A 27,299-nucleotide genomic window follows, 5' to 3' on the forward strand; every position below is an offset into this window, starting at 1 on the left:
ACCCTTAAACGTTATTGTCCTCTCTGCATCCCATCTTGCTGCTCCCAGTCCCCATAATTGACTTCCCTTTTACAGCAGTGGCACCTAATAACTCACATAGGCTTCAGTTGAGCTGATCCTCAGGACTACCATGGCCAATCACCCTGATCAATGTGGTCAGAGTAGTTCCCCACTTGACCTACAGTGACTCCTTAGAATAGTTAAGACTGCAGGCTGTGCCACTATGTACATTTTCAGAGTTCCATTGTATTGTGTATTTATGTTTCTTTATTTTGTAAATCTAACTTTAGAGAATTATAATGGCTTTTGAAGAACTTCGCAAGCAAGCTGAAAATTCAAGACTGGAAATCATTTTTAAGTGTAAGTATACATTTTGTCACGAGTTAAGATTGTTATTTAATAAATAAGAGATATCAGATGTTTTGAATATTGTATTGAATAAAAGTATGGACTCAATCAAATAATGCAGCAATATAAATAGTACAAACTCAACTTTAATAACGCAAGAACAAATGACTCAGAGGCTGGAGTAGGCTTTTTAACCCCTCAAGCCTGTTCTGTCATTTAATAAATTTATAGCTGCCCTGAATGTAACCTTGCATCTATTCCTGATAACTTTTCAACCCTTTGCATACCAAGAATATATCTGCCTTTACCTTAAGAATATTCAGAAAATTTCTTTCTGCGCAATCACCCCATCATTTCAGAAAGACAGTTTCAAACACTTATGATTCAGATTGTAATAACTTCGCCTCATCTATTTAAAAGAGGATCTATTTTATTTTTGAGCAGTAACCCCTCATTCTAGATTATTCCACAAGAGAAATAATTTTTTTAAGATCCCTGAAGGTATTTATTTGGTAAATCTTCACTGAACGGCTTCCAATGCATTTACATTCTTCCTTAAATTAAGTGATCAGTGCCACATACAATACTCTAGATGTGATCTTAGTAGAGTCCTGTATAACTGAAGCATATCCTCCTACTTTTGTATTCAATACCCCCTACACTAAACAGTAGCATCCTACCAGCTTTCCTAATTGCTTGACGTATCTACAGTGTTCAGTCTTTTGCAATTCGTGCACTAAAAACCTAGATCTCTCTGCATCTCTGAGCTCTGCAACCTCCACTATTTTGATAATAAGCATTTTAAAAATTCTTGTCAAAATGGATAATTTCACATTTTCCCACATTCTCTTCCATTTGACAGGTCTTTGTCCATACATTTAACTTGTCTATACATTTTTGTAACCTCCTTCTGTTCTCTTCACAACTTATTTTTTCAACCATTTTTATGTGATCAGAAAATTGAATTGAATTGATTTTGTTGTCACATGTACTAAGGCACAGTGAAAAGTTTTGTCTTGCAAGCAATGCAGGCAACCATTTTTATATGATCAGAAAATTGAAATGAATTGATTTTTTTGTCACGTGTACCATAGCACAGTGAAAAGCTTTGTCTTGCAAGCAATACAAGCAATAGTTAAGTAGCATACATAAGTAAATAATAGGTAATCAGTGTCAAAAACAAAAACACAGGTACAGGCGAATTTAAGAGTTCGTGAGTCTGTTCAGTATTCTCACGACAGTAGGGTAGAAACTGTTTCGAAACCAGCTGTTGCGTATGTTCAGGCATCCGTACCTTCAACCCTAGAGGTTGTAGAAAAACATTGCCAGGGTGTGATGGATCTTTGAGGATGCTGGCGGCCTCTCGTTGACAGTGGGCCTAGTAGATGGATTCTGTAGATGGGAGGTTGGCCTTTGTGATTGTCCGGGCCGAGTTCACCACTCTCTGTAACCGTCTCCGATATTGACTGGTACAGTTGCCATAGCAGGTAATAATACATCCAGACGGAATGCTCTTGATGGCGCACCTATAAAAGTTGGCAGAGGAATTTGCCGTCATGCCAAATTTCCTCAGCTGCCTGAGGAAGAAGAGACATTGTTGAGCCTTTGTAACCAATGCATCCACATGAAGAGTCCAAGAAAGCTTGTGGTGTGTGACCACTCCTAGGAGCTTGACCCTCTCCACTCGTTCCACCTCTGTGCTGTTAATGTGCAGGGGGGCATGTGCAACATCTGGCCGAAAGTCAATAATGATTTCCTTGGTTTTGCCAGCATTGAGACCTAGGTTGTTCTTAGTGCACCATTTTTCCAGATCTTCCACCTACCGTCTGTGGTCTGTTTCATCCCCATCTGAGATTCGACCAACTATGTTGGTGTCATCAGTGAACTTGTAAGTGGTGTTAGTCTGATATTTGGCGACGCAGTCATGGGTTGACAGCGAGTACAGTAAGGGGCTGAGTATGCATCCCTGGGTGTTGAGTGTTAATGAGCATGAAATATTGTCTCCAATCTTCACTGATTGTGGCATGTGGGTCATAAAACTGAGGATCCAGTTGCAGAGAGTGGGGCTTAGTCCTTTGGCAATCAAACTTTGAATTCTTCATCTATATAATAACCAGCTCCAGTGCAAGATGGCAACAGAGTAACAGGGCTGCGTAAGGGCTCTTGCCCAGGGCCCATCCACTCCCATCTGCTTTACTTCTTTGTTTTACTTTTGCTTCTGCTCTTTTCTTTCGCTTTATTTTCCTTTTGGTCTTTTTTTCTTATTTCCTGTGGTGGGTTGGTCGGCAGCACCGGTGCAGAGAGTGGGCCACGTGCAGATTGGCAGAGGTGGCTTCTTCTGGCGATAGGAGACCGGCGGTAATGAGGTAGTTCTCGTGCCATTCGGGGCTTGAGGCAGTGGAAGCGAGGTCATTCTCTCACCATTCGATGCCTGTGGCAGTGGTAGCAAGGATGTTCTCCCACCCCCTCCAGCCCACCAGCCTTCACATGCAAAGAATAATCCTCCGCCATTTTCGCCAACTCCAACACAACGCCACCACTAAACACATCTTCCCTTCCCTCCCCCGTCTGCATTCCGCAGAGATCGTTCCCTCCGGGACAACCTAGTCTACTGCTCCATCACACCTAACACCTCTCCCGTCACACACGGCACCTTCCCATCCAATCGCAGATAGGAAGTTAGTTTCCTATCTAATGGGACCGTTCCTATTTTGAGGGAGTTTTGGAAAATTTAAAAACAATGTATCAACCATTTCTTTTAAGACCCTAGGATGAAATCCATCTGGATCCAGGCATCGTAAGCCTATGGCTCTAGTAGTTTACTCAGTACCCCTATTTTCTGGTGGTTAAGGCTAGGAAATTAAAGCTAATGGTGTCAATTGCACTGTGCTGGAGCGCTGACCAGTGGTGATGGGAGATAGTTGGTCACAGGTGATGGAGGAGATTCAAAAGGTTTCCAAAGATGATTGTGCAAAATGGTTGGTGAAGAAAGGGTGAAAAGTACTCGAGGGTCAATTCAATAATGGATTCCAGCTCTGGGATCACTGTACTGCTTGAGAAAGAAGAGTTAAATTTGAGGATAGAGTTACCTATGAATGTCAATGAAGACCAAAGTTGGTCAAAGCTGCGTATGGAGCTTCCCTGTTGCTCAATGTTTTTCAGAGTGGAATGAGGTTTTTGATGACCTTTTGCTTGCAACTTTCCTTAGCCAGGCAAGTTGAATCAATCAAGAGTTTTGCTGAGGCCTAAAAATTGATTTTAAAAAATTTTGCATAGCATCCTTGTTTTTGCATTTTATGTCTCCGAAAGCAACAATCCAATGAATTGAGTCCTTTTGCTCGCCCTAAGCACAGCTGCAGAGGAACTGGCTGAGGGTGACCCAGACAAGTTATTGCAGCAGCTAGAACATCAGCAAAGATGCACTAACAGAGTGCCAGGCAACTCAGGATGGTGGTAAGCAGGAATCAGTGCGATATTGAATGTTGGCATACTACAAAACATACTACAAAAGGTAATCATCTGTAAATGTCAAAAAGGCAATGTCATAGATGGGTGTGGCTTTCACAGACTTATGTCAATTATCTGAGGGGACTATTCAACACTAGCATTTTAAAAAAAAACCTGTGGCATTGAATTTTCACACATTCTGGGATTTTCCAGAATTTTATGGAGGATTTGTGAGCAATCTCATAGGCAGTCACTCTCAGTTGCATCAGGGAGGTCATCAATGTTCATTCATAATAGCTAATTATCTTCTATGGTTTTCCATAGATCCTGAGAGCCAGGCAATCTGTACAATATGAGGCAGTGGTGCTGAACTAATAACCCAAAACCCTAGACTAAAGGCGATCTTGCAACCACCATGAATTGTCATAAGAGTTTATACACTTCACTAATGCAGAGAGTAATGGGACAGGTTAAATGAGTGGGCAGAAACTTAGTAATGTAATGGAATGTAATGTGTGAAAATGTGAGGTTATGCAATTTGGGAGGAAGAATAGAGGAGTGAAATTTTAAATGGATAAAGACTGCAGAAAGCTATGAAACAAGGGCATTTGTGAGTCCTTGTATCATAAAAAGCTAACATCCAAGTTCAGCAGGTAATCGGGAAGTCAAATGGCATTTGGACTTCATTACAAAGAGAATGGAATATTAAAAGTAGGGGGGGTTGCAACAATTAAGCAAGACAATATTCCAATTGTAGCTGGAATACTGAACAGTTTTGGGCTGCTTTTCTAAAGAAAGATATGCTGACTTTAGAAGTAGTCTCGAGCATGTTTGCTAAACTTATACCAGATATGGAGAGACTCTTTGTCTTATGAAGAGAAGTTGAGTAGGTTGGGTCTCTACTCATTGATATTTAGAAGAATGAAAGGTGACTTTATTGAAACATACAATTTTCTTAAAGGCTTAACAGATATGTAAGGCTTGTTTCCCTTGTGGGAGAGTCTAGGTCGAGAGAGCATTATCTCAAAATAAGGGATTGCAAACTTAAGACAGGTGAGGAGGAATTTCTTTGTTGCTGGTTGTGAATCTATGAAATTCTTTCCCACAAAGTGCTGTAGAGATTGAGCAATTTAAGTATATTCAGGACTAAGATTTTTAATCAATTGGGATTTAGAAGTTATGGAGAAAAGGCAGGGAGATGGCGTTGAGGATTATCAGATCAGCCATGATCTCACTGAATGGTGAGGCAGATTCAATGGGCTTCTACTCTTGCATCTTATGGTCTTATAATGTCCTTTAGGGAAGGAAATCTACCATCCTGGCCTGGGCTACATGTGACTCCAGAGTCTCACCAATGTGATTGATTTTTAACTTCCCTTTAGGAAATTAGAGCTAGACAATAATGATGGCTAATCAGCAAATCTCACAGGCCATAAAGAAGTAAAAAAGAAATGTTTCTATGGCAATCTTGGATTTCTGCAGTTGACTGCATACATTTTGCTTTGAAAGATCCACGAGCTTAGAGATTAGCATTCATAAATTGAAACAGTTTCACTCGTTCAAAGCGTAGTTGGTCTATGATCACTGCAAATTAAATCTTTACTTTGCATGAAGTTTTCCTAGTTCTTAACCCTCCGTCCCTTTCAGGTGCTACATCTGTTTATTTCCCCATAGCAACTGCAGGGATGTCTCCTGGGTGACCAGGGATATCCATAGAAGATCAGGCTCATTGCATGTTTGTACAACTCTCAAAGCCCAGCAGAGGAGAGGTATAATTTTACCCATGCCTCAAAAAGGATAACAATGGGTTTGCACTGCTCAGATAAAACGCTGTAGCATGTGCCAAAGATAGAATCAGTGTACCTGCTGTGTTCTGCGCATCTTGTGCAGCAAAGTGATGAGAAATTTGCAGATGAGGATCTGAAAGGCTTGAATTTCTTCTCAGATAAGGAAGAAGGAAAAGGATTTGAGTACAGGAGCCGTGATGTCTTGTTGCAATTATATAGTGCCCTGGTGAGACCACACCTCTAATATTTTGTGCAGATAAGGTCTCCTAATCTGAGGAAGGATGTTTTTGTTATAGAGAAAATGAAACAAAGATTTATCAGACTCATTCCTGGGATGGGGACTGAAGTATGAGGATAAGTTGAATCTGTTGGGATTGTATTCGCTGGAGTTCAGAACAATGAATGAAACCTATAAAGTTTGAATAGGACTATACAGAGTTGTTGCAAGAAGGATGTTCTGGTTGATGGTTGTCCAGAACCAGGGGACACAGTCTAAGAAAACAGTGTAAACTATTTAGGACTAAGATGAGATGTTTCTTTACCCCTAGAATGGTAAAACTGTGGGACTTCCTATCACAAAAATCAATTGAGGCCCAAACATTGTATGATTTCAAAAAGGAGTTGGACATAGGACTTGGGACTAAAGGGATTAAAGGGTATGAGGGGAAAGCAATAACATGCCATTGAGATGGATAATTAGCCATGATCATAATGAATGGTGGGGCAGGCTTGAAATGCCAAATGATCTACTCTGATTTTTTATATTTAATTTGATATTCATGAGAAAGTGGCTGATGCAGCTGTAGATGTCAAGGTGAAGTAGCCAGACAAGCATCCATATTCCTGCCAGAATGATGCCTACCAGATCATCTGCTAAATAAAAGTTATAGTGGAAGCACTACTTCCAGTACAACCTACAGTCAGATGGAATCTGACACTAAAAGGAAAACTGGTGTGGATTCTTAGCATGAGCAGCACCATACACATGATTTTGAGGAAGTCATATAACTCAGTGAAGCACACTAAACATGCTAACAATGCCTTCTAAGAACTTTGAGTTCACCAGCAGAATATGGCATTTCCTCAGCTCTAGATACTGCTTAAACAACAATTTCTGTGGGATAATGGGTGAGCGCACCAACTAGGTTATAAATCACCCTGCCCTTGCCAGGATACTTAGAGGTCACAATTTGCAAGACCATACTAGAAGCCCAAATCATATCTTTGATCATTCCTGGGGTGCAACACATTGAGACCATAAGGAATAGCAGTGGGCTGTTCAGCCCTTTTAGCCTGCTCTACCATTCAGTAGGATAATGGTTGATCCGGCATTCCTCGAATCCACTTTCCTACCCTTTTCCTGTAGCCCTTGATCTACTGATCAAGAATCTATCTATCTCAGCCTTAAATATACAAACAAGGCCACTGCCTCCACAACTCTCTGTGGCAAGGATTTCCAAAGACTTCCAATTCTCTGAGAGAAGAAACGCTTCCTCATCTCGGTCTTAAATTGACATCCCTTTATTCTGACACTATGCCCTCTAGTCCTAGACTCTCTACAAGTGGAAATACCTTTTCAATTCTTACCTTGTCAAGTTCCTTAAGAGTCTGATGTTTCACTGAGATCACCTCTCATTGTTCTAAACTCCAATTAGTCGACTCCCAATCTGTTTAACCTTTCCTCATAAGACAATCTCTCCATACTGGAATCATCCTAAGGAACCTTCTCTGAACAGCCTGCAATGAAATAATATCTTTCTTTAAATAAGGAGACATAAACTGCTCACAGGACTCCAGAAGTGGTATCACCAACACTTTATACAGTTGCAGTAAGACTCCACTACTCTTATACTCCAAACCCCTTAAAATAAGGGCCAATATTCCTTTAGCCTTCGTGATTATCTGCTTTTCACCTGTGCATAGCTTTCTGGGTTTCATGCACAAGTACTGCCAATAGAACATAGAACATTACAACGCAGTACAGGCGCTTCGGACCTCAGTGTTACGCCGACCTGTGGAACCAATCTGAAACCTATCTATCCTACAGTATTCTATTTTCATCCATATGTTTATCCAGTGACCTTTTAAATGCCCTGAAAGTTGGTGAGTCTCCTACTGTTGTAGGCAGTGCGTTCCACACCCGTATTAATCTCTGAGTAAAGAGTCAAGTTCCTTTGTGTTGCAGCTTTTTGCAGTTTTTCTAAATTTCTTCTCACTTCCAAAATGTACAGCTGCTCATTTTCCCACATTATACTCCATTTATCAATTTTTGCCCACTTACTTAGTCTATTAATATATCTCTCTGTAAACTATTTTATCACTATTACAATGTGCCTTTCTACCTATTTTGTATCATCTGCAAATTTGGCTACAGTACATTCGCTTCCTTCCTCTAAGTCATTACTATGTATTGTAAACACTTGTAGTCACAGCACTGATCCCTGTGGAAGCTCACTCGTCACAGGCCATCAAGCTGAAAAAAATCCCTTGTCGCTTGCCATTTCCTGCTTGTCAGCCAATTCTTTATATCCATGCCAATATATTGATTAGATTAGATTAGATTAGATTACAGTGTGGAAACAGGCCCTTCGGCCCAACAAGTCCACACCGACCCGCCAAAGCGAAACCCACCCATACCCCTACATTTACCCCTTACCTAACACTACAGGCAATTTAGTATGGCCAATTCACCTGACCCTGCACATCTTTGGATGGTGGGAGGAAACCGGAGCACCCGCAGGAAACCCACGCAGACACGGGGAGAACGTGCAAACTCCACACAGTCAGTCGCCTGAGTCGGGAATTGAACCCGGGTCTGTGGCGCTGTGAGGCAGCAGTGCTAACCACTGTGCCACCGTGCCACTTCCAGCAATATATCATAAACTCTTAGCTTATGTCTTAACCTTTTGTGAGGTACCTTGTTGAGTACCTTCTGGAAGTACAATTACAATACATCTATAGGTTCCTCTCTATCATCTCTGGTTCAGTCTTCTTCAAAAAGCTCTAATAAATTAATCAGACAGGATTTCGCTTCCATGAAACCATGCTGACTCTACTTGATTTTCCAAATGTTCTGCTATTGGTTCCTTAATTGATTCCATACTTTTCCAACAGTAGATTTTAGACCTGCTTTTTGGTTCCCTTCCTTTTTGAATAAGGGTGCCCCATTGGCATTTTTCCAATCCTCTGGTATTTCTCCAGAATCCAACACATTTACTAACTACGTAGTTATTCCTTTTTAATCCTAGGATGCAAGTTATTGTTGCCTTTAGCCTCCTTAACTGTGCACATCAGTTTGTACAATTCTCAAAATACTAATTTAACAGAGATGAGGGAAATACTTCAACACACATGAACACAAGAGAATGATCATATCCATGCAATAAGAAACCGATGCAACTTTGTGCCATTCACATTTTTAAAATTTTGTCTCCTTAAACTATGCCTTCTTGCAACCCTGACAATCACTCTTGAAGTGGAAACAGCCCTTTGAGTGTTATGTTCGTTGCCTGAGATTAGTTTGGCTGCTGTTCTTTTGATAGTTCAAAACCTAGAGGGCCCTCCTTCCCTTGTTTAGCTGCATTGTTTAGACTCATTTGCTGAAGGCAATGGGATCACAGGAAGAGGGAAGGAGGAAAGGCAGCATGTGAAGTGTTCACTCCACTGCTGGTTACATGCTGGTTATTTGCACCCCTCCCATCCTTAGTGTATAAATCCACTGAGTATTTTGTTAGACTTGGCTGTTCATTGCAGTCACCCACATTTGCATGGACGAAGCCAAGTATTGATATGCAACAGGCAAGACAAAACTCACGACCATGTCATTTTAGAGGCATTTAAGCCTCATGTTAGCCAGAACAGATGAGGTAACATATTTCTTTCTTGAAGAAGGATTAGTGACCCAGAGGTTTTGCTCACAATCAATAATGATTACAAGTCACCATCAGTCTAGCTTTTATTGAGTCACAGAGATGTACAGCGTAGAAACAGACCCTTCAGTCCAATTTGTCCATGCTGAATAGATATCTTAACCTAATCTAGTCCCATTTGCCAGCACTTGGCTCACATCCATCTAAATCCTTACTATTCATATATCCATCCAGATGCCTTTTAAATGTTAACAATCATATAACAACAGATTGTAATCCAACAGGTTTATTTGGAAGCACTAGCTTTCAAAGCACAGCTTCTTCATCAGGTGGTTGTGAAGCAGGACCATAAGACAGAATTTATAGCAAAAGAGGAAAATCAACATTTCGGGCAAAAGCCCTTCATCAGGAATGCGGAATCCACAAAATGTGGTTGACTCTTCATTGTCCTCTGAAATTGCCTAGCAAGTCACTCATTTTAAGGGCAATTAAGGATGGCAAAAATGCTGGCCTTGCCTGTGAAGCCCATAATCCATGTACCAATTGAACTTGCTGAGATGGTGCATTTTACACCTTAGCTACTTGACTGAAAAATAGTTTTTTTTTTCTAATTTCTTTTGCGTATTTTCCCATTTGCTTTAATTCCATACATAAACACCCTCTTGGCTTTTTTCTTACACTCTTCTGTGCTCCCTATTATGTGTGCCATCCTTTATGAATATTCACTGTCATGTATGCAACCCCTCAGGGAACAATCCACTGATGTATTTCCCTTCTCATGTACTTATAAGTTAGTATCAGCTGTTGTTTTATTATAATACTATTTTATTGCAGTAAAAGAAGAAATGGAACAAAGAGAGCAACTTAGGAATAAGTATCAACAACAACTAAATGAAAAAGAGAATGAGGTATTTTACTACTTGAATATTCATGATTTAACAGATTTCATTTCTTCATATCATTTGCATCAATGAGGATCGGATTTGCTTTGGTCACGTAAATTTTGAGATTGAATGGTGGCTCTGAGAAATGCTGTCCATGAAGCGTTAGTGAGTCTCTGTAGTGTCTTTTGTAGTTGGTTCATACTTTTTCCAGAAAGTGGACTGCCTTTGTACGCAATGTATACGGAGCCTGTCCCCGTTACTCAGAAGGGAAGGGTGAAGAAGAGCAGAGCAGTAGTAATTGGGGACTCGATAGTTAGGGGCACAGATAGGCGGTTTTGTGGGAACGAGAGAGACTCACGTTTGGTATGTTGCCTCCCAGGTGCAAGGGTAGGTGATGTCTCTGATCGTGTTTTCCGGGTCCTGGAGGGGGAGGGGGAGTAGCCCGAAGTCGTGGTCCATATTGGCACCAACGACATAGGTAGGAGGAGTGCCGAGGATGTTAGACAGGCTTTCAGGGAGCTAGGTTGGAAGCTCAGAGTTAGAATGAACAGAGTTGTTGTCTCTGGTTTGTTACCCGTGCCACGTGATAGAGATTCGAGGAATAGGGAAAGAGAACACTTAAATGCGTGGCTACAGGGATGGTGCAGGAGGGAGGGATTCCGGTTTTTGGATAACTGGGGTTCTTTCTGGGGACAGTGGGACCTCTATAAACAGGATGGTCTACACCTGAACCTGAGGGGCACCAGTATCCTTGGGGGGAGGTTTGCTAGTGCTCTTGGGGGGGGTTTAAACTAACTCTGCAGGGGCATGGGAACCCAGATTGTAGCTTCAGGGTGCAGGGCCTGGAGTGTAGGGAGGTTAGGAACATGGCATCAATTTCCAAGGAGGGTGTCTGTAAACAGGAAAGTGGCTTGAAGTGTGTATACTTCAATGCAAGAAGTATACGAAATAAGGTAGGTGAACTTGCAGCGTGGGTTGGTACCTGGGACTTCGATGTTGTGGCTATTACGGAGACATGGCTAGAACAGGGACAGGATTGGCTGTTGCAGGTTCCAGGATTTAAATGTTTTAGTAGGGTCAGAGGTGGGGGTAAAAGAGGGGGAGGTGTGGCATTGCTTGTCAAAGATAGTATTACAGTGGTGGAAAGGACGATGGATGAGGACTTGCCATCTGAGGTAGTTTGGGCTGAGGTTAGGAATAGGAAAGGTGAGGTCACCCTGTTAGGAGTCTTTTACAGGCCTCCTAATAGTCCTAGAATCATTGAAGAAAGGATAGGGAAGGTGATTCAGGAGATGAGTGACAGTAATAGGGTGGTTGTTATGGGGGACTTTAACTTTCCTGATATTGATTGGGAAAGCTATAGCTCAAGTTCGTTAGATGGGTCAGTGTTTGTTCAATGTGTGCAGGAGAGTTTCCTGACACAATATGTAGACAGGCCAACAAGAGGTGAGGCCATACTGGATTTGGTTCTGGGTAACGAACCAGGCCAGGTGTTAGAATTAGAGGTAGGTGAGCACTTTGGGGATAGTGACCATAATTCGGTGATTTTTACTCTCGTGATGGAGAGGGATAAGTGTGTACTACAGGGCAAGAGTTATAGCTGGGGTCAGGGAAATTATGATGCGGTGAGGCATGACTTAGGATGTGTGGCTTGGAAAAGTAGACTCCAAGGCAAGAGTGTAAATGATATGTGGAGCTTGTTCAAGGAGCAACTATTGAGTGTCCTTGATAATTATGTACCTGTCAGGCAGGGAGGAAAGGGTCGTGCGAGGGAGCCGTGGTTTAATAAGGAATTGGAATCCCTTGTTAAATGGAAGAGGGCGGCCTATCTCAAGATGAGACGTGAAGGTTCAATTGGGGCGATTGAGAGTTATAGGGTAGCCAGGAAGGACCTGAAGAGAGAGCTAAGAGCAGCAAGGAGGGGACATGAAAGGTCCTTAGTCGGTAGGATTAGGGAAAACCCTAAGGCTTTCTATAGGTATGTTAGGAATAAAAGAATGACTAGGGTAGGAATAGGTCCAGTCAAGGATAGTAGTGGGAAGTTGCGTGTGGAGGCGGAAGAGATTGGGGAGACACTGAATGAATACTTTTCGTCAGTATTTCCTCAGGAACAGGGCATTGTCGTCGATGTGAATACTGAGTCACAAATAAGTAGAATGGATGGCTTTGAGGTATGTAGAGAAGAGGTGTTGGAAATCCTGGAAAAGGTGAAAATAGATAAGTCCCCTGGGCCTGATGGCATTTATCCTAGGATTCTCTGGGAAGCAAGGGAGGAGATTGCAGAGCCATTGGCCTTGATTTTTATGTCCTCTTTGTCTACAGGAGTAGTGCCAGAAGACTGGAGGATAGCAAATGTGGTTCCCTTGTTCAAAAAGGGGAGTAGGGATAACCCTAGTAACTATAGGCCAGTGAGTCTCACTTCTGTTGTGGGCAAAGTCTTCGAGAGAATTGTAAGGGATAGGATTTATGAACATCTGGATAGGAATAATGTGATCAAGGATAGTCAGCATGGTTTTGTGAAGGGCAGGTCGTGCCCCACAAACCTTATTGAATTCTTTGAAAAGGTGACGAAGGAGGTTGATGAGGGGAAAGCGGTAGATGTGGTATATATGGATTTTAGTAAGGCGTTTGATAAAGTTCCCCATGGTAGGCTACTGCAGAAAATACCGAGATATGGCATTGAGGGTGAGTTGGAGGTTTGGATTAGGAATTGGCTGGATAGAAGAAGACAGAGGGTAGTAGTTGATGGCAAAGTTTCTTCATGGAGTGCCGTCACTAGCGGTGTTCCGCAAGGATCTGTTTTGGGACCATTGCTGTTTGTCATTTTTATAAATGACCTGGAAGAGGGGTTAGAAGGTTGGGTGAGCAAGTTTGCGGATGATACGAAAGTCGGAGGAGTTGTTGACAGTGAGGAAGGATGTGGCAGGTTACAGCAGGATATAGAGAAGCTGCAAAGCTGGGCAGAAAGGTGGCAAATGGAATTCAATGTAGCTAAGTGTGAGGTGATTCACTTTGGGAAGAATAACAAAAAGATGGGGTACTGGGCTAATGGTCGGATACTTGGTAGTGTGGATGAGCAGAGGGATCTTGGTGTCCATGTACACAGATCTCTGAAAGTTGCCACCCAGGTAAATAGTGCAGTGAGGAAGGCATATGGCGTACTGGCTTTTATTGGTAGAGGAATTGAGTTCCGGAGTCCTGAGGTCATGATGCAGTTGTATAAGACTCTGGTGCGGCCGCATCTGGAATATTGTGTGCAGTTTTGGTCGCCATACTATAGGAAGGATGTGGAGGCACTGGAACGGGTGCAGAGGAGGTTTACCAGGATGTTGCCTGGTATGGAAGGAAGATCGTATGAGGAAAGATTGAGACACTTGGGGCTGTTTTCATTAGAGAAAAGAAGGTTTAGGGGTGACTTGATTGAGGTGTACAAGATGATTAGGGGGTTAGATAGGGTTGACAGTGTGAACCTTTTCCCGCATATGGAGTCGGGTATTACAAGGGGGCATAGCTTTAAATTAAGGGGGGGTAGATATAGGACTGAAGTTAGGGGTAGGTTCTTCACTCAGCGAGTCGTAAGTTCATGGAATGCCCTGCCAGTAGCAGTGGTGGACTCTCCCTCTTTATGGGCATTTAAGCGGGCATTGGATAGGTATATGGAGGATAGTGGGTTAGTATAGGTTAGGTGGGCTTGGATCGGCGCAACATCGAGGGCCAAAGGGCCTGTACTGCGCTGTATTCTTCTATGTTCTATGTTCTAAGATGGCGTATAGGGTGCCAGTAATACAAAGGGCAGATTTACACTAGGACTGAATCTTGACATTTTCCATGATTTAAACCTGATTTCCTGTAATCATGCAATATTATTTTATGTTAGATTGGGCATGATATCACTTGGAAATGTTTATTGATAACATATGGTACTTTAAAAAAGCTTTAGAAATTATTAAATTTCTGTCGGCTATGGAATCTGATCTGTAAAATTGTCACAAGTCCTGTCCATTGAGCTCGCTTTCTTTAAAACAATTTAATGCTTTTGGAATAAAATCTGGAGAAACTCAACAGGTCTAATAGAGTCTGGAGAGAGTAAAAGTTAATTTTTTTGAGCCCAACTATTCTGACTCTTTGTTTCAAAGAAGAGCTATTGGACTCAAAATGTAAACTCTTGTTCCTTTGTCCACAGATGCTGCCAGATCTGCAGAGTTTTTCCAGCAATATGTGTTGTATTTTGTTATAGTTAATACACACCTTGGCTTCAGTATACTGGTAGTGGAGGGAGTGTAGCTTAAGGTGATGGAAAGGGTGCCAATCATACAGGTTTGTTTGTTCTGAACTTAATTAAGACTATAAGACACAGTAACAGGCATAAGTCATTCACCCCAGCGAGTCTGCTTTGCTGTTCAGTGAGATTATGGCTGATCTGATAATCATCATTTCCACTTTCCTGCCTTTTCCCCATAAGCCTTGCTTCCCTTGCTGATTAAAAGTCTATCTCAAACTTGAATATACTTCATGTCCCAGCCTTGACAACCTTTTGCAGTAAAATTTTCCACAGTTTCATTATCCGCTTAGAAAAGAAATTCCTTATTTTTAAGTGTGCAACCCTTATTCTAAGATTATGGCTTCTGGTCCTAGACTGTCCCACAAGGGGAAACATAATGTTGACCTACTTGAGTTTTGTTAAAAATGCACTCATCAAAGTAAATGGAGAATATTTGATCACACAACTGACTTTTGCTTTGCAGTTGTTGGTGAACAGAAGGTCAGTCACATGCTGCAGAACATTCAGTTTCTAACATGGACTTGTTGTCACAATATTTCATTGGCAGTTCCTGTCCCATTTCCGTTTCCCAGCTGTATGTGGAGCTGGTGTCCAGTCCATTCGAAAGAGATGAGTTGATCATTTAAATATTACACCAATGTGCAATAATTAGATTTTCTTTCCATTTTAAATGTCATCCTTTCACAGTCCTTGGGACAAACAACAGTCATGGAAAGCAGGAACATGAGATCAGTAGGTGCTATTTCCCAGGGGTTACATAACCATCTCCCTACCTCTTATCAAGACAGGTCGTTTTCAAGTGCAGCAAGTGCTCATACCAAAAGTCTTATGTTAAGAAATTATGTCCATGTTATACCAATGACAAAATAAGCTTTGGATAAAAAAGATGACTACCATGTGAATCTGTGCACTGGCCAGGACGAATCAGGATATCCATTGATTCATAAGTGCATGGGAGGCATGTCAAACGTACCAAACCCAGCAGTGGAAGGAGTCTCTACATCCATGTGATGTTCCATTCATTGCTTAGCAGAGTTCATGCTGTATGGGGAAGATTACATCCTTGTGATGGATTGCCTCTCCAAATTTTCCATCTTTCAACCAGTGAGTGCAACTAATTCTGACACAGTGACTGCTATTTTCAGCTTACTTGATGTGCCAAAATAGATAATGTCTATTAATAGATAGCTGTTGACTGGCAAACTGTTTCAAGATGTGTGCTATGTGGGAGTGACCCATAGCACATTATTACCCATTATTCTTGCTCAAATGGTCTAGCAGAAAGGTACCATACCATTTGGTATGTAATGTCAAGTTTAAGATTAAATACAAGGTTTTGCTTTGCACTGATGCATTTTTGTGCAATACCAAAAGAGGAGGGACCACCATTCCCAGCATGTTATGCTTAGCAAATAAGTACAAATGACCTTGCCCAGCAACAAATTGTCCATCTTTTTTGAGACAGGACATTTTTCTTCAATCATAGAGGAGAATGAAAAGATACACAACAAGTGAGTGGGATAGAGAACTACAAAAACTGAGAAATCCATATTTTAATACTTTGATACCAGTAAATATTCCTAAAGTATGTAAACAGCTCAAATCATACAAAGTCAGTCCTCATTGTGCTACCTTTCAGAAGAACAGAAAACCCAATCGTACATGAAGAGTCAGGAAGAAAACTCCAAGGATGACAATTTGTGGTGATGTTGAATGATAGCAAACAACTGGAGGACAACCAAGTTGTCAAACAAGTGCAACAAAAAACAGCATGTATCTCTCCAGTTACGATCACAAGCTTTGTACAGCTCATCACACCTTCAAGGCGTTACATCGAAGTTTGAATTGTTCATCTTGTACACTCTGCTTTCACTGATTTGTGTAATTACCAAGTTAACAACCTGTGCCTGTGTACAACCTACATTTGTCTGTTTGGGTCTTTTCTTATCTTTGGAAAGGAGGGATGTGTTTAATGTCTCGTAGCATGTCACCATAGCATTAAGAGAGACATTAATGATGGGTCACATGCTATGATGTAGTGGTAATGACAGTACAAAGGTCTCAGACTCTATCTTTATTCAGGTCACTTAAAGTAAGATACACTGGATGGCAGATACACAACAACAGACATGGACCTGGTGACTACCTGTGATGTAAACCTTTACTTGAAGTGGCAGATTTGCTTAATTCTTAAATCAGCTTTGAAACATTGAACCAAGGTCATGACAGATGCCATCTATAGGAAGATCAGGTGGTCAAGTATAGAACAATGACAGGCCAAGCGAGCTAGAGGCTTGGACATTGTAGCTGGACTCTCCTGAGTACAAGACGTCATAGACTGCGCACACCTGGCTGTCATGGTGCTCAGACCAGCCAGTGGCTTCATTATACACCCAGACAAGCAGTATTAGTCTGGAGCTGCCCTGCACAATTTCTGATATTAATCTTGTTCATGGCAGACAGGGAAAATCAGCGTTTTGTGGCCATGATGTTTGAGTTCCTCCTGGACAGGGTGGTGCACAAGCAGGACTTGGTGCACACACACAGACCAAGTCCTGAACTATGAAAGCAACCACCCCAACACGCACAAAAGAAGTTGCATCAAGAACTGTTCAAAAGGGCTACAACACACTGCAGCACACCAGAACTGCAAAAAGAGGAAGAAGAACACCTCTACAATGTATTCTCCAAAAACGGATACCCCCTCAATTTCATCAACAGATGCCTAAGGGAAAGACAACAGAATGAGTACATGCCACAACCCAAAGCACTAGCCATGTTACCATACATTAAGAACATTTCTGAACTGACAGCCAGACTACTATGACCACTAGGACTCATAACAGCACACAAATCAACAGCCACTTTCAGAAAACCCACCAGGACAAAGGGCCCAATACCCAGCATGAGCAAAACCAACGTAGTGTACAAAATCCCATGCAAGGACTGCACAAAACACTAAATAGGACAAACAGGAAGACAGCTAACGATCCGTATCCCTGAACACCAACTAGCCACGAAACGACACCACCAGCTATCCTTAGTAGCCACACACGCAGATGACAAGCAACATGAGTTCGACTGGGACAACACTACCATTATAGGCCAAGCCAAACAGAGAACAGCCAGGGAATTCCTAGAGGCATGTCACTCATCCACAGATTGTATCAACAAACCCATCGACCTGGACCCAATATACCGACCACTGCAGCGGACAGCTGGAACTGACAACCGGAAGTGGCAGAGACAAGCCACTATAAATGCCAGAGGAAACATCACAGAAGCGCTTCACAGGAGGCTCCCAAGCACTGAGGATGTCACCTAGACGGGACGAAACGTCTGCACCAGAAATTCCCAGCTCGGCAAACAGAACCACAACAACGAGCACCTGAGCTACAAATCTTCTCACAAACTTTGAGGACTGTCTCTTCCCCCAATATCAGTAGTGGAGGCCATAATATCAGACTATGGTCTGAGGTTGTCACCCAAGTTAGAGAATAAAGGAAGGTGGACATCCTTCTGTGCTCCACTAGTAAAAGTGCCATAATTTCTCTCCAGCACCTGACACTCACTCCATCTCTGCTACTGCATTGAACTCCCAACAAGGCTCATGCTTTACCAGTCTCACAGTTGCTTGTAATATTTTCCTCACTCAGCCTTGCCCACTCCAACCTGCAAAATAACTAACTCTGTATGGCCTCAATGAATAAGGCATTTGCACACCTACACCAAAATTAATAGCTCTATCATCCACAATAATCTCCCATAATACCTGCCCATATCTCGTTTCATGAGCTAAACAGCTTGCAACAGGGCAGAAGTACTCAACATAGCTGATGAGCTGCCAATCATTTAGCTGCTCGACCATTATGGGTAGAGGATCCTGACTCTGACTACCCCAAACAGAATCTAGACAGGTGTTGGAGGCCGCCTTTGACTTACTCTGCTGGCTGCGCCTAAGGCAGGGCTATTAACCGTGATTGAATAGAGGTGACCTGGCCTTCCACCTCGATTCTGCTTGGCATCTTCAACCATATTGTTATGACGCAGTCTAAGCCAAACACGCAGAAAAACCCACCTTGCCTCCTAACCTGTTAACATATGAATGACAGAGAACTCCCAAATTCCACTAGTTAAAGAAAATAATATCAATTTATTCTTTGACTCTAAAAGTGATCATTAAGCAGCTATTCCCAATTCTAAGCCCACCTTTCTCTTAAGCTGTTTATTAGCTGCTCCCAACTCTATAACAATATACTGTTCCAATAATACACTTATTGAAATTGCACCTACCTAATTACAAAACCATACAACGGCTGTCATCTTTGGTGTCTTTCTTGTTCCGGCTGAAGATCTCCCTGGGTCATCTTTCTTTTTATTGTGAAGATGTTTCATATGAAAAGGTACCTTTGATAGAGAGTGTTTTGATATCTTGGGTTTGTCTGTCTCTCTCTCTCTCGATGGCAGTTGCCCTGTCTGATTTTCAAAATGCCTGCCTTTGTCATATCCTCACATTGGATCGTCTCATTGGTTCACTGTTGCCAAACAATCAATTCAGACCTGATTGGGTTTTAGTATCCTGGGGCATAATTGAAACTAGGAGAAAGTAAGGACTGCAGATGCTGGAGATCAGAGCTGAAAATTTGTTGCTGGAAAAGCGCAGCAGGTCAGGCAGCATCCAAGAAGCAGGGGAATCGACGTTTCGGGCATGAGACCTTCTTCAGGACAGATTTCTGAAGAAGGGCTCATGCCCGAAACGTCGATTCTCCTGCTCCTTGGATGCTGCCTGATCTGCTGCGCTTTTCCAGCAACACATTTTCAGCATAATTGAAACTGATTGGTTAAATTTGAATAGTTATCAAAACAACAACCAACTCAGGTATCTATTTCACAGCCAAATGTTACGTATTTTCAATTTCTGAGACTTCTCTTGTAAACTCTCAGTGCAGAACAGTGTTCATTCTGTCTTAAAGGTACAGTACACGCTTTCAACTTCATAACAATATCTGTTTCCTTTCCTTCCCTCCTACTACACCTAGATGCAGATTAGAGGGCACCTGCCCAATAGTTGAGCCTGTCAGTCAACTCAAAGGATGTTTTCAGCGAGAAGGCCCAGGCATACCTAGTATATCATGTCTAGATGGAGGTTCACCTTCCTTAACCTCTTGTATGATTGACATTTCATTGTAAATGCATTGTCATATTTGCAAATATTTGTTCACTTTCCAGCATCAGTCATGTGAGTAAATGTCATTTCAGTTGCTACTACAGTAATGAAGATAGAGAAGCTAGCTTTTCTTAACATTACATGATATTCTAATCTTGTTAAGTGATATCTCTCCTTTCCACAGCATGATTTAATGAGGGAGAATCAGACGATTTGAAGGTTTCCATTAAGTTGTCAGCTTAACTTTTATTACATACCATTAATTACATCGGAAGATCAAGATACAAAGCTGTGTTTTCTTTAGAATTATAAAAGGATGCTGGCCCATCTTCAAAACTTATGCAGCCAACGAAAGATGACTTCATGCAACTCAATTCCATTGAACAATGTTCAGAAAAAAGGCCTTACTGTGTGCTTTTGCTGAAGGTACTGTATTGTGCCGTAGTATAGCAAAGGCGCTGAAGAACATCTCCATCATCTCAATGTTGCAGATCCATCATTCATCTTAATCTTGGTGCATCCTTCAGTTGTTTGGAAAAATCTGAAGCTCCAGACATGCTCACCAGCAGGTGTTCTTGGGTCTAACATAGATAAAGTACCACTGAGATGTCGGTATCTGAGCTGTTGAGGGTGAAAAGATAGCCTTGCCAGTGCTTCCTTTGAGTGACTAATCCTCTCTGAGATTCTTGTAAGGTAGGCCTTGTGATGGCAGACACCCTTTAGTGGCTGCAAAGGTATAAGAGAGAGAGCATTGTGACAAAGATATAGAATAAATGCACAATGGGGGTCATGGGAGATGAGCTCAACAGTGACCAGGGTTTCTTGCCTGGATGCCGGGTTATAGAGGTTTCAGCATCTCCACATGACTAGTCTTGGTCCTTAACAGTCATTTCCAAGACATCTCCCTCCATGGGGTGATGAGACAGAATATCCGACAACCCACCATCACCTATCCTGACTCTTTGAGCTGTGTTGTGGGCTATTTTTTCCTGAGAAAAAAGTATTGAGTGAGATGAAAGTGGGTGGCAAGGCTGTTCATACTGGTGCAGGTGTGGAAAAGTTGATGAGGTGTTCTGAGTGGGTGAGTAAGTAGCCAAAGGCCATGCAAAGTTAGTAGAATGGGGGTAGGTAAAAAGAATTGAGGGAAGATGATGCATGTAGTGGTGAAAGTGACAGTAGGAGGTGCAATAGTAGAGTTAGTGTGAGCATGATACAGCAGAGCAGAAAATGTCATTGACCTTTGTCCTGCATTGCTGGGCATTCCTCTGTTCTGTGGACACTTCGCTAACCTGGATAGCATTCTCATTCAAACCTAATAGGTCTGGTTTCCTGGCCTCTTCTGGCAATCTAGTGGAAACAGGGCACTACTGTTCTGTTCTATCTCTTCTACCAAGAGCTTTAGGACCCTTTCAGCAAAGCAAGGTGCAAAGTTTCTTCATCTCTGCTATCTTCAAGTTGAATATCTGCAACCATGCTCCAAACACCAACATATTTTGACCAGGTCTGCAGCAAGCATGGTGTCAATGCTATGAAATTGCTGATATCCTGGGATTTCCTGGAGGTAGTGAGTACTTCTGGCTATGGTGAGTAGGGGAATTGAAATAGAATTAGATAAGAAGGGTGCCGTAGGGGCATGGTAGATAGTTAATGAGGCAAGTTTGGAACAATCACATGAGAAGAAAAAAACTTCCATAAAACTTGATGAAAATGACACTTCTATCAAAACGTGGGAAGATTCAGCTCTAATGATACATGATGTGGTCAAGGGTACTTGGACCCAGGATTTCTAGTGGACATAGTAAGTCAATGTCTAAGGTTCACAGAGTATTTTTTGGTAACATTTCTTTTCACCTGTACTGTGTGGATGTTTGTTAGAAAGAGTGCATCTTCTAAGTTTCTTCATTTGGATTGTGGAACAAAATGTGAAAAAGTTAATACCTAGGATTGTGGAAGGAGTTGCTGCCTTTTACAAATAAACTACGGGACTCATTATGTATTGTGTTTACATTGTTGCTTTGCCCGAGCAGTGAGGGAAGATACCCAAGGTCACATGGGTGTATGTCTAAAGAATGCACAAACAGATTGCTGGTTTGTTTGTGCAATTAGGGCCATTTAAGGAGGTCAACAGTTATGAGCGAGATGACAGCTTTCTGATTCATTTCTAGGCAAATGAACAGCTTGTTGTATGAACATTAGAGAAAGTTAAAAATTGCACAATACCACGTGATAGTCCAACAGGTTTATTTGGAAGCACTAGCTTTCGGAGCACTTTTCATTCATCAGGTGATTGTGGAGGATAAGACCATAAAACACAATATTTATAGCAAAAGATTGTGTCTGTGTCTTATGGTCTTATTCTCCACAACCACCTGATGAAGGAGCAGTGCCTGGAAAGGTAGTGCTTCCAAATAAACCTATTGGACTATAAGCTGGTGTTGTGTGTTTTTTAACTTTGTCCACCCTAGTCCAACACCGACTCCTCCAAATGAACACTAGAGAGGCAGTTGTATCCAGGCTGGAAAAGATACAGGGTCTTTCTCTCTGTCTCTGCACTGAAGTAACTGAACACTGAAAGGTAGATATCTACTTACTTCCTTCATTTTCTGGAAACTTGCCTCTAACCAGTAACTGAAAGGCTAAACAAGTAATGTGTCACCTGTCCTGGGTCTTCAGCAAAGAACTGAAAGGAGCTGGAAATAAGGACATTAGAGATCAGGAGGACTTGGGAGATGCAAAACAAACACCCCATTAAAGGCTTTTGGCCGAAACGTCGAAATTTCTGTTCCTCGGATGCTGCCTGACCTGCTGTGCTTTTCCGGCACCACTTTAATCTTGACTCTAATCTCCAGCATCTGCAGTACTCACTTTTGCCTATCCCATTAAACCTGTCAACTGGTGCCACTGAACTGTGTTTTCCAATTACGTATGTGTGTGTGTGTTCAGTTGAAAATTATATATATGTTTCCTTGTGGTTAGAATTGATTTATTTGTAATAAATAGTTCTCCTTAAAGTACAGAAGAATGGTCAGTGCTTTCTATTAAACTGAATGCATCAGACTGCTAAACTCAGTAAACTAAGCACTTTGAGTTATTTGCTAAACTCTTTTACCTTAGTGATGACCCTAGAAGAAGTGGGGTTGAACACACTTTACCAAGTAGATCTCCTGACACTGTTTAATGTTATTACCTTTCAAAAGGCCTCACATAGCATGAAAGTGTATCGTCATCCTTTAAAGAATGAAACACTTAATTCGCCCACTCTAGGTCTGATGGCAGTCATTTTCACTTCCATTGTGTACCAGCTAATTGGAGGAGAATGGAAGAAAACCATGTTGCTCTTCATTGAGAGAGTTACTGCTTCAGTCTCTCAGTCTAGATGACCCTCACCAAATTTTCATTCTCTCTTCTTTCTTGCTGTTCTTGTCAATACCATTGGCTTTGTTCTTTGTCATATTCCCACCCAAATAGTTTGTTTAACTGTTCACCTTCACACTTTACTCACAGATCCTGAGGCATACTGTATAGCCATCCTGGACATACTGCACTGTCCCCATTAATGCATCAGGTATGCTGACTCTCAATGAACACCCCTCTTGCTGTACCCCTTTCCCTCCCATGCTCTGTTGCCTGCTCCCTTTATTCATTAACTTGCCCATTTTCACAATAATTATCCTTTCTGTATCCCAGCATGTTGTCCCCAGTCTCCACAATTGAGTTCTTCAGCTACTCTACCATAACAATGCATTTGATAATGCACCCCACCTTGACTTACAGTGGATAAACTCTTAGGACTGACCATGACCCACCCCTCTGACTGTGAAAGACCATGTGATTGATCAAGGAACAGTCTGATCCCTACTCAGTTCCCCAACTGACTAATCACAACTCTCCAGGCTGGATGCATTGGAACTGAGGGATTAACTATGGTCCAGTCCTTGGACTGTAGATGTTGGACCCCTGACTCTGACTCTGACCTTGACTCTGACTCTGATTGTCCAAGTGACCAACTGACAGTGTCCAAACCCCTGGACTGATGTTGGACAACACCCTTGACTTGTGCCAGTATCTCCAGATTGAATATCATTTGCCTGACTGAGGACTACATCCCCTAGACATTGTGACATGGCTATTTGGTTGAATCACATGCAATGTGTTTGCTGTATAAGCTAACACCTGGCACCAGCTGCAGATGTGACATTAGCGTAGTATGGTGCTGTATTCTACTGGGACAATTTGCAAAAAGGCCAGGCAGAGATGCTATGTGCAGATGCAAAGTGAGTGAGTACTAAGAGAGTAAACTAGGAGCCCGGAGCTCTAATATATGAGATGGATGCTTGTCTTTGTCACAAAGTATGTCGATAGCAGCATTGCAGTGAAAGATGCTGTTACACTCCAAAGTGCAGTGTTGAAGAGGAGAAACAAATTGTAAGTGGGTTGAAGATGTGCCATGGGAATGCAGAGAGGCTGGTGTGCATTTGTTGCCAACTTCCATGGTTAAGGGTATGGGTTGTCACTGCCCCACATTGTGTATCCCGAGGTGTTGGTGACTTATCCAGGCGGAGGTCTAGAGGAGCAACCGGAGAGCTGGATTTGCCAGGCCTTACTTTGATGTTGAGAAGTGTCACCACTAATTTCTCTATCACATCGGAGAACAGGAAAATGCAAATCAGAAGGCGAGATTAACTACGAATGGACACTAAATAGGCCTCTCACCACTCACTAGCAAGATACTTCAGAATTTGGTTGTTGAAGCTGTTTTCTTGAATTTGAGAATTTAATTTCTGCAGATCTCCAAATTTTCCCAACTGATTCACCACTGCCTATGTCATTTGGGGACTCGGCTGATTCCACCCTTGTATATGTTTCCAGAGTGATAAATTGAATTTACATTCTACCAGCTGCCATTTTAATTGATGACTGGATTATTTGTAATAACATTACCACTGGCCCTCAATTTTATGGACAATGCAAAATTTCTGCCCTTAAGTTTCAAGTTGTCCTGCATGAAGAGGGTTACAACAATCATGGGAACCAGAGTGATATATAAAAGAGAGGGAAACAAAGGTGGATATGAAGCATGCAAAAGTGAATGACAGAGGAAATAAGGGCTATCAGCAAATTAGACCTAGTACTAAAGATGTTAAAATGTAAAAAAGACATATCTAAAAATACTATATTTGAATGCATGGGACAACTACAAGAAGGTAGATGAAGTAACAGTCCTAATAGTTATAAACAGTGCAGACTGGTTAGCAAGTTTAGATTGCATATAATACAGGGAGAACTATAGCAATTATGGAAATGTGGAAGCAGGATGATCAATACTGGGAACTGAACATTTAAGGATATTTAATGTTTAGGGAGGATCGGCAAAAAAAGAAAAGGAGATGGGCTGGTGTTATAATGCAAATTTGGCTCAGAGAAACTAGACCCATAATCAGGGATGGAGCCTAGAAGCAACAAGAGGTGGAATATATTAGTGTGACTTATGTACAGGCCTCTAAACAGTAGTCGTAAGGTAGGACATGTCTTTATGCAGGACAGTAGAGATACAAAACTAGAACTCTGTGGAAAGTTAGTGAAGTAATTGCTGGGCCCCCTGCTGAGATATTTGTATCTTTGGTAGCTACAGGTGAAGTGCCGTAAGAATAGAAGTTGACTACCATGGTGTCACTATTTAAGAGACGTGGTAAGGAAAAGCCAGGGAACTGTAGGCCAGTGAGCCTGCTCTCAGTGGTGGATAAGTTGTAGGAGGGAATCCTGAGGGCCAGGATTGACAAATATTTGGAAAGGTATGGACTGATTAGGGACAGTCAACATGGCTTTGCTCATGGGAAATCATGTAGTAACAAAGAGGATTGATGAGGATAGAGTGGTGGACGTGATCTCTTTGGACTTCAGTAAGTTATCCGACGAGGTTCCTCATGGTAGACTGGTTAGCAAGTTTAGATTGCATATAATACAGGGAGAACTATCCATTTGGATACAGAACTGACTTGAAGGTAAAAGACAGGGTGGTGGTAGAGGGTTGCTTTTCAGACTGGATGCCTATTACCAGAGTTGTAGCATGAGGATTGGTGCTGGGTCCACTGCTTTTTGTCATTTATATAAATTATTTGAATGTGAATATAGGAGCTGTGGTTAGTAAGTTTGAAGATGACATCAAATTTGGAGGTGCAATGGATAGTGAAGAAGATTATGTTAAAGTACAATGGGACTTTGATCAGATGAGCCAGTGGGCCAAGGAGTGGCAGATGGAGTTTCATTTAGATAGATGAGGCATTTTGGAAAGCCAAATCAGGACAGCACTTATATGCCTCAGTATAAGGCCCTGGGAACGTTGCTGAATAAAGAGTCCTTGGAGTGCAGGTTCATAGTTCCCTGAAAGTGGAGTCCCTGGTAGCCAAGATAGTGAAGAAGGAGTTTGGCGTTCTTGCCTTAATTTGTTAGTACATTAAATATAGGAGTTGGGAAATAATGTTGCGGCTGTACGGGACATTGGTTAGGATGTTTTTGGAATATTGCATGTAATTCTGGTCTCCCTACTGTAAGAAGAATGTTGTGAAACTTGAAAGGCATCAGAAAAGATTTACAATGATGTTGCCAGGTTTGGAGGACTTGAGCTATAGGGAGAGGCTGAATAGATTGTGGCTATTTTCCCTAGTGTGTCCGAGGCAGAGGGTCACCTTATAGAAGTTTCATACAATCATGAGGGCCATAGGTAGGGTGAATAGCCAAGATCTTCTCCAGGGTAGCAGAGTCCAAAGCTAGAGGGCATAGGTTTAAGGTGAGAGGGAAAAGATTTAAAAGGGACAAAAGGCATCTGGATGGGTACATGAATTGGTGGTGTTTAGAGGAATGTGGGTGAAATACTGGCAAATAGGACTAAATTTATTTAGGATATTTGGTCAGTGTGGATGAGTTGGATTGGGTGATCTGTTTCCATGTTGTACACCCCTGTTTATCTCTGACTCTAACACTGGTGCTACAGTTGTCATGGCTGACATTATTCACCATGTGAACTGGGAATTGATATTTGCAATAATACTATAAACAGATGAATTCCTTGAGTTTGTACAATATGAGGAGAAATTTCTTCACTTAAAAGGTGGGTAAATCTGTGAAATTCTCTACTACAGAAGACTGTACAGTCCAGGTCACTGAATAAACTTAAGAAAGAAATAGATTTCTGGAGACTAAATACATCTAGGGGTATAGTATGGTGCTGAGAAAGAGTATCAGCTTTGATCATATTGAATAACAGAGCAGCCAGACTGGGCCAAATGGCCTACTCCTATTTTCTATGTTCTTTTGTAGGAAATGCATTTCTTCAGATAAATCTGAAAATCGGGTTACTGTACTTTCACTTGTTTTCTTAAATTGAAATGATCTTTTTAAAATTATCCATATCAAGGTACAACATTTGCAACAGCAATATAAACAAAAAGACAGTGAACTTCATGAGACGTGGATTCATCTGCAAGAGTCTAAACTTAGATGTGATCAGCTAGAAGA

General features: G+C 41.7%; 1 long non-coding RNA gene across 1 annotated transcript; it reads left to right on the forward strand.

The window, feature by feature from the left end:
* Positions 1-307: 307 nt before the first annotated feature.
* LOC148145162 (uncharacterized) lies at positions 308-27,299 on the forward strand. The gene is made up of 3 exons (XR_015751010.1): positions 308-360; positions 10,286-10,359; positions 27,199-27,299. It is a non-coding gene; the product is annotated as an uncharacterized LOC148145162 (long non-coding RNA).

The sequence above is a fragment of the Chiloscyllium plagiosum genome, unplaced genomic scaffold (genome assembly GCF_037043375.1).
Source record: "Chiloscyllium plagiosum isolate Xiang-an unplaced genomic scaffold, Cpla_swu_hap1 HiC_scaffold_26, whole genome shotgun sequence".
NCBI classification, from domain to species: domain Eukaryota; kingdom Metazoa; phylum Chordata; class Chondrichthyes; order Orectolobiformes; family Hemiscylliidae; genus Chiloscyllium; species Chiloscyllium plagiosum.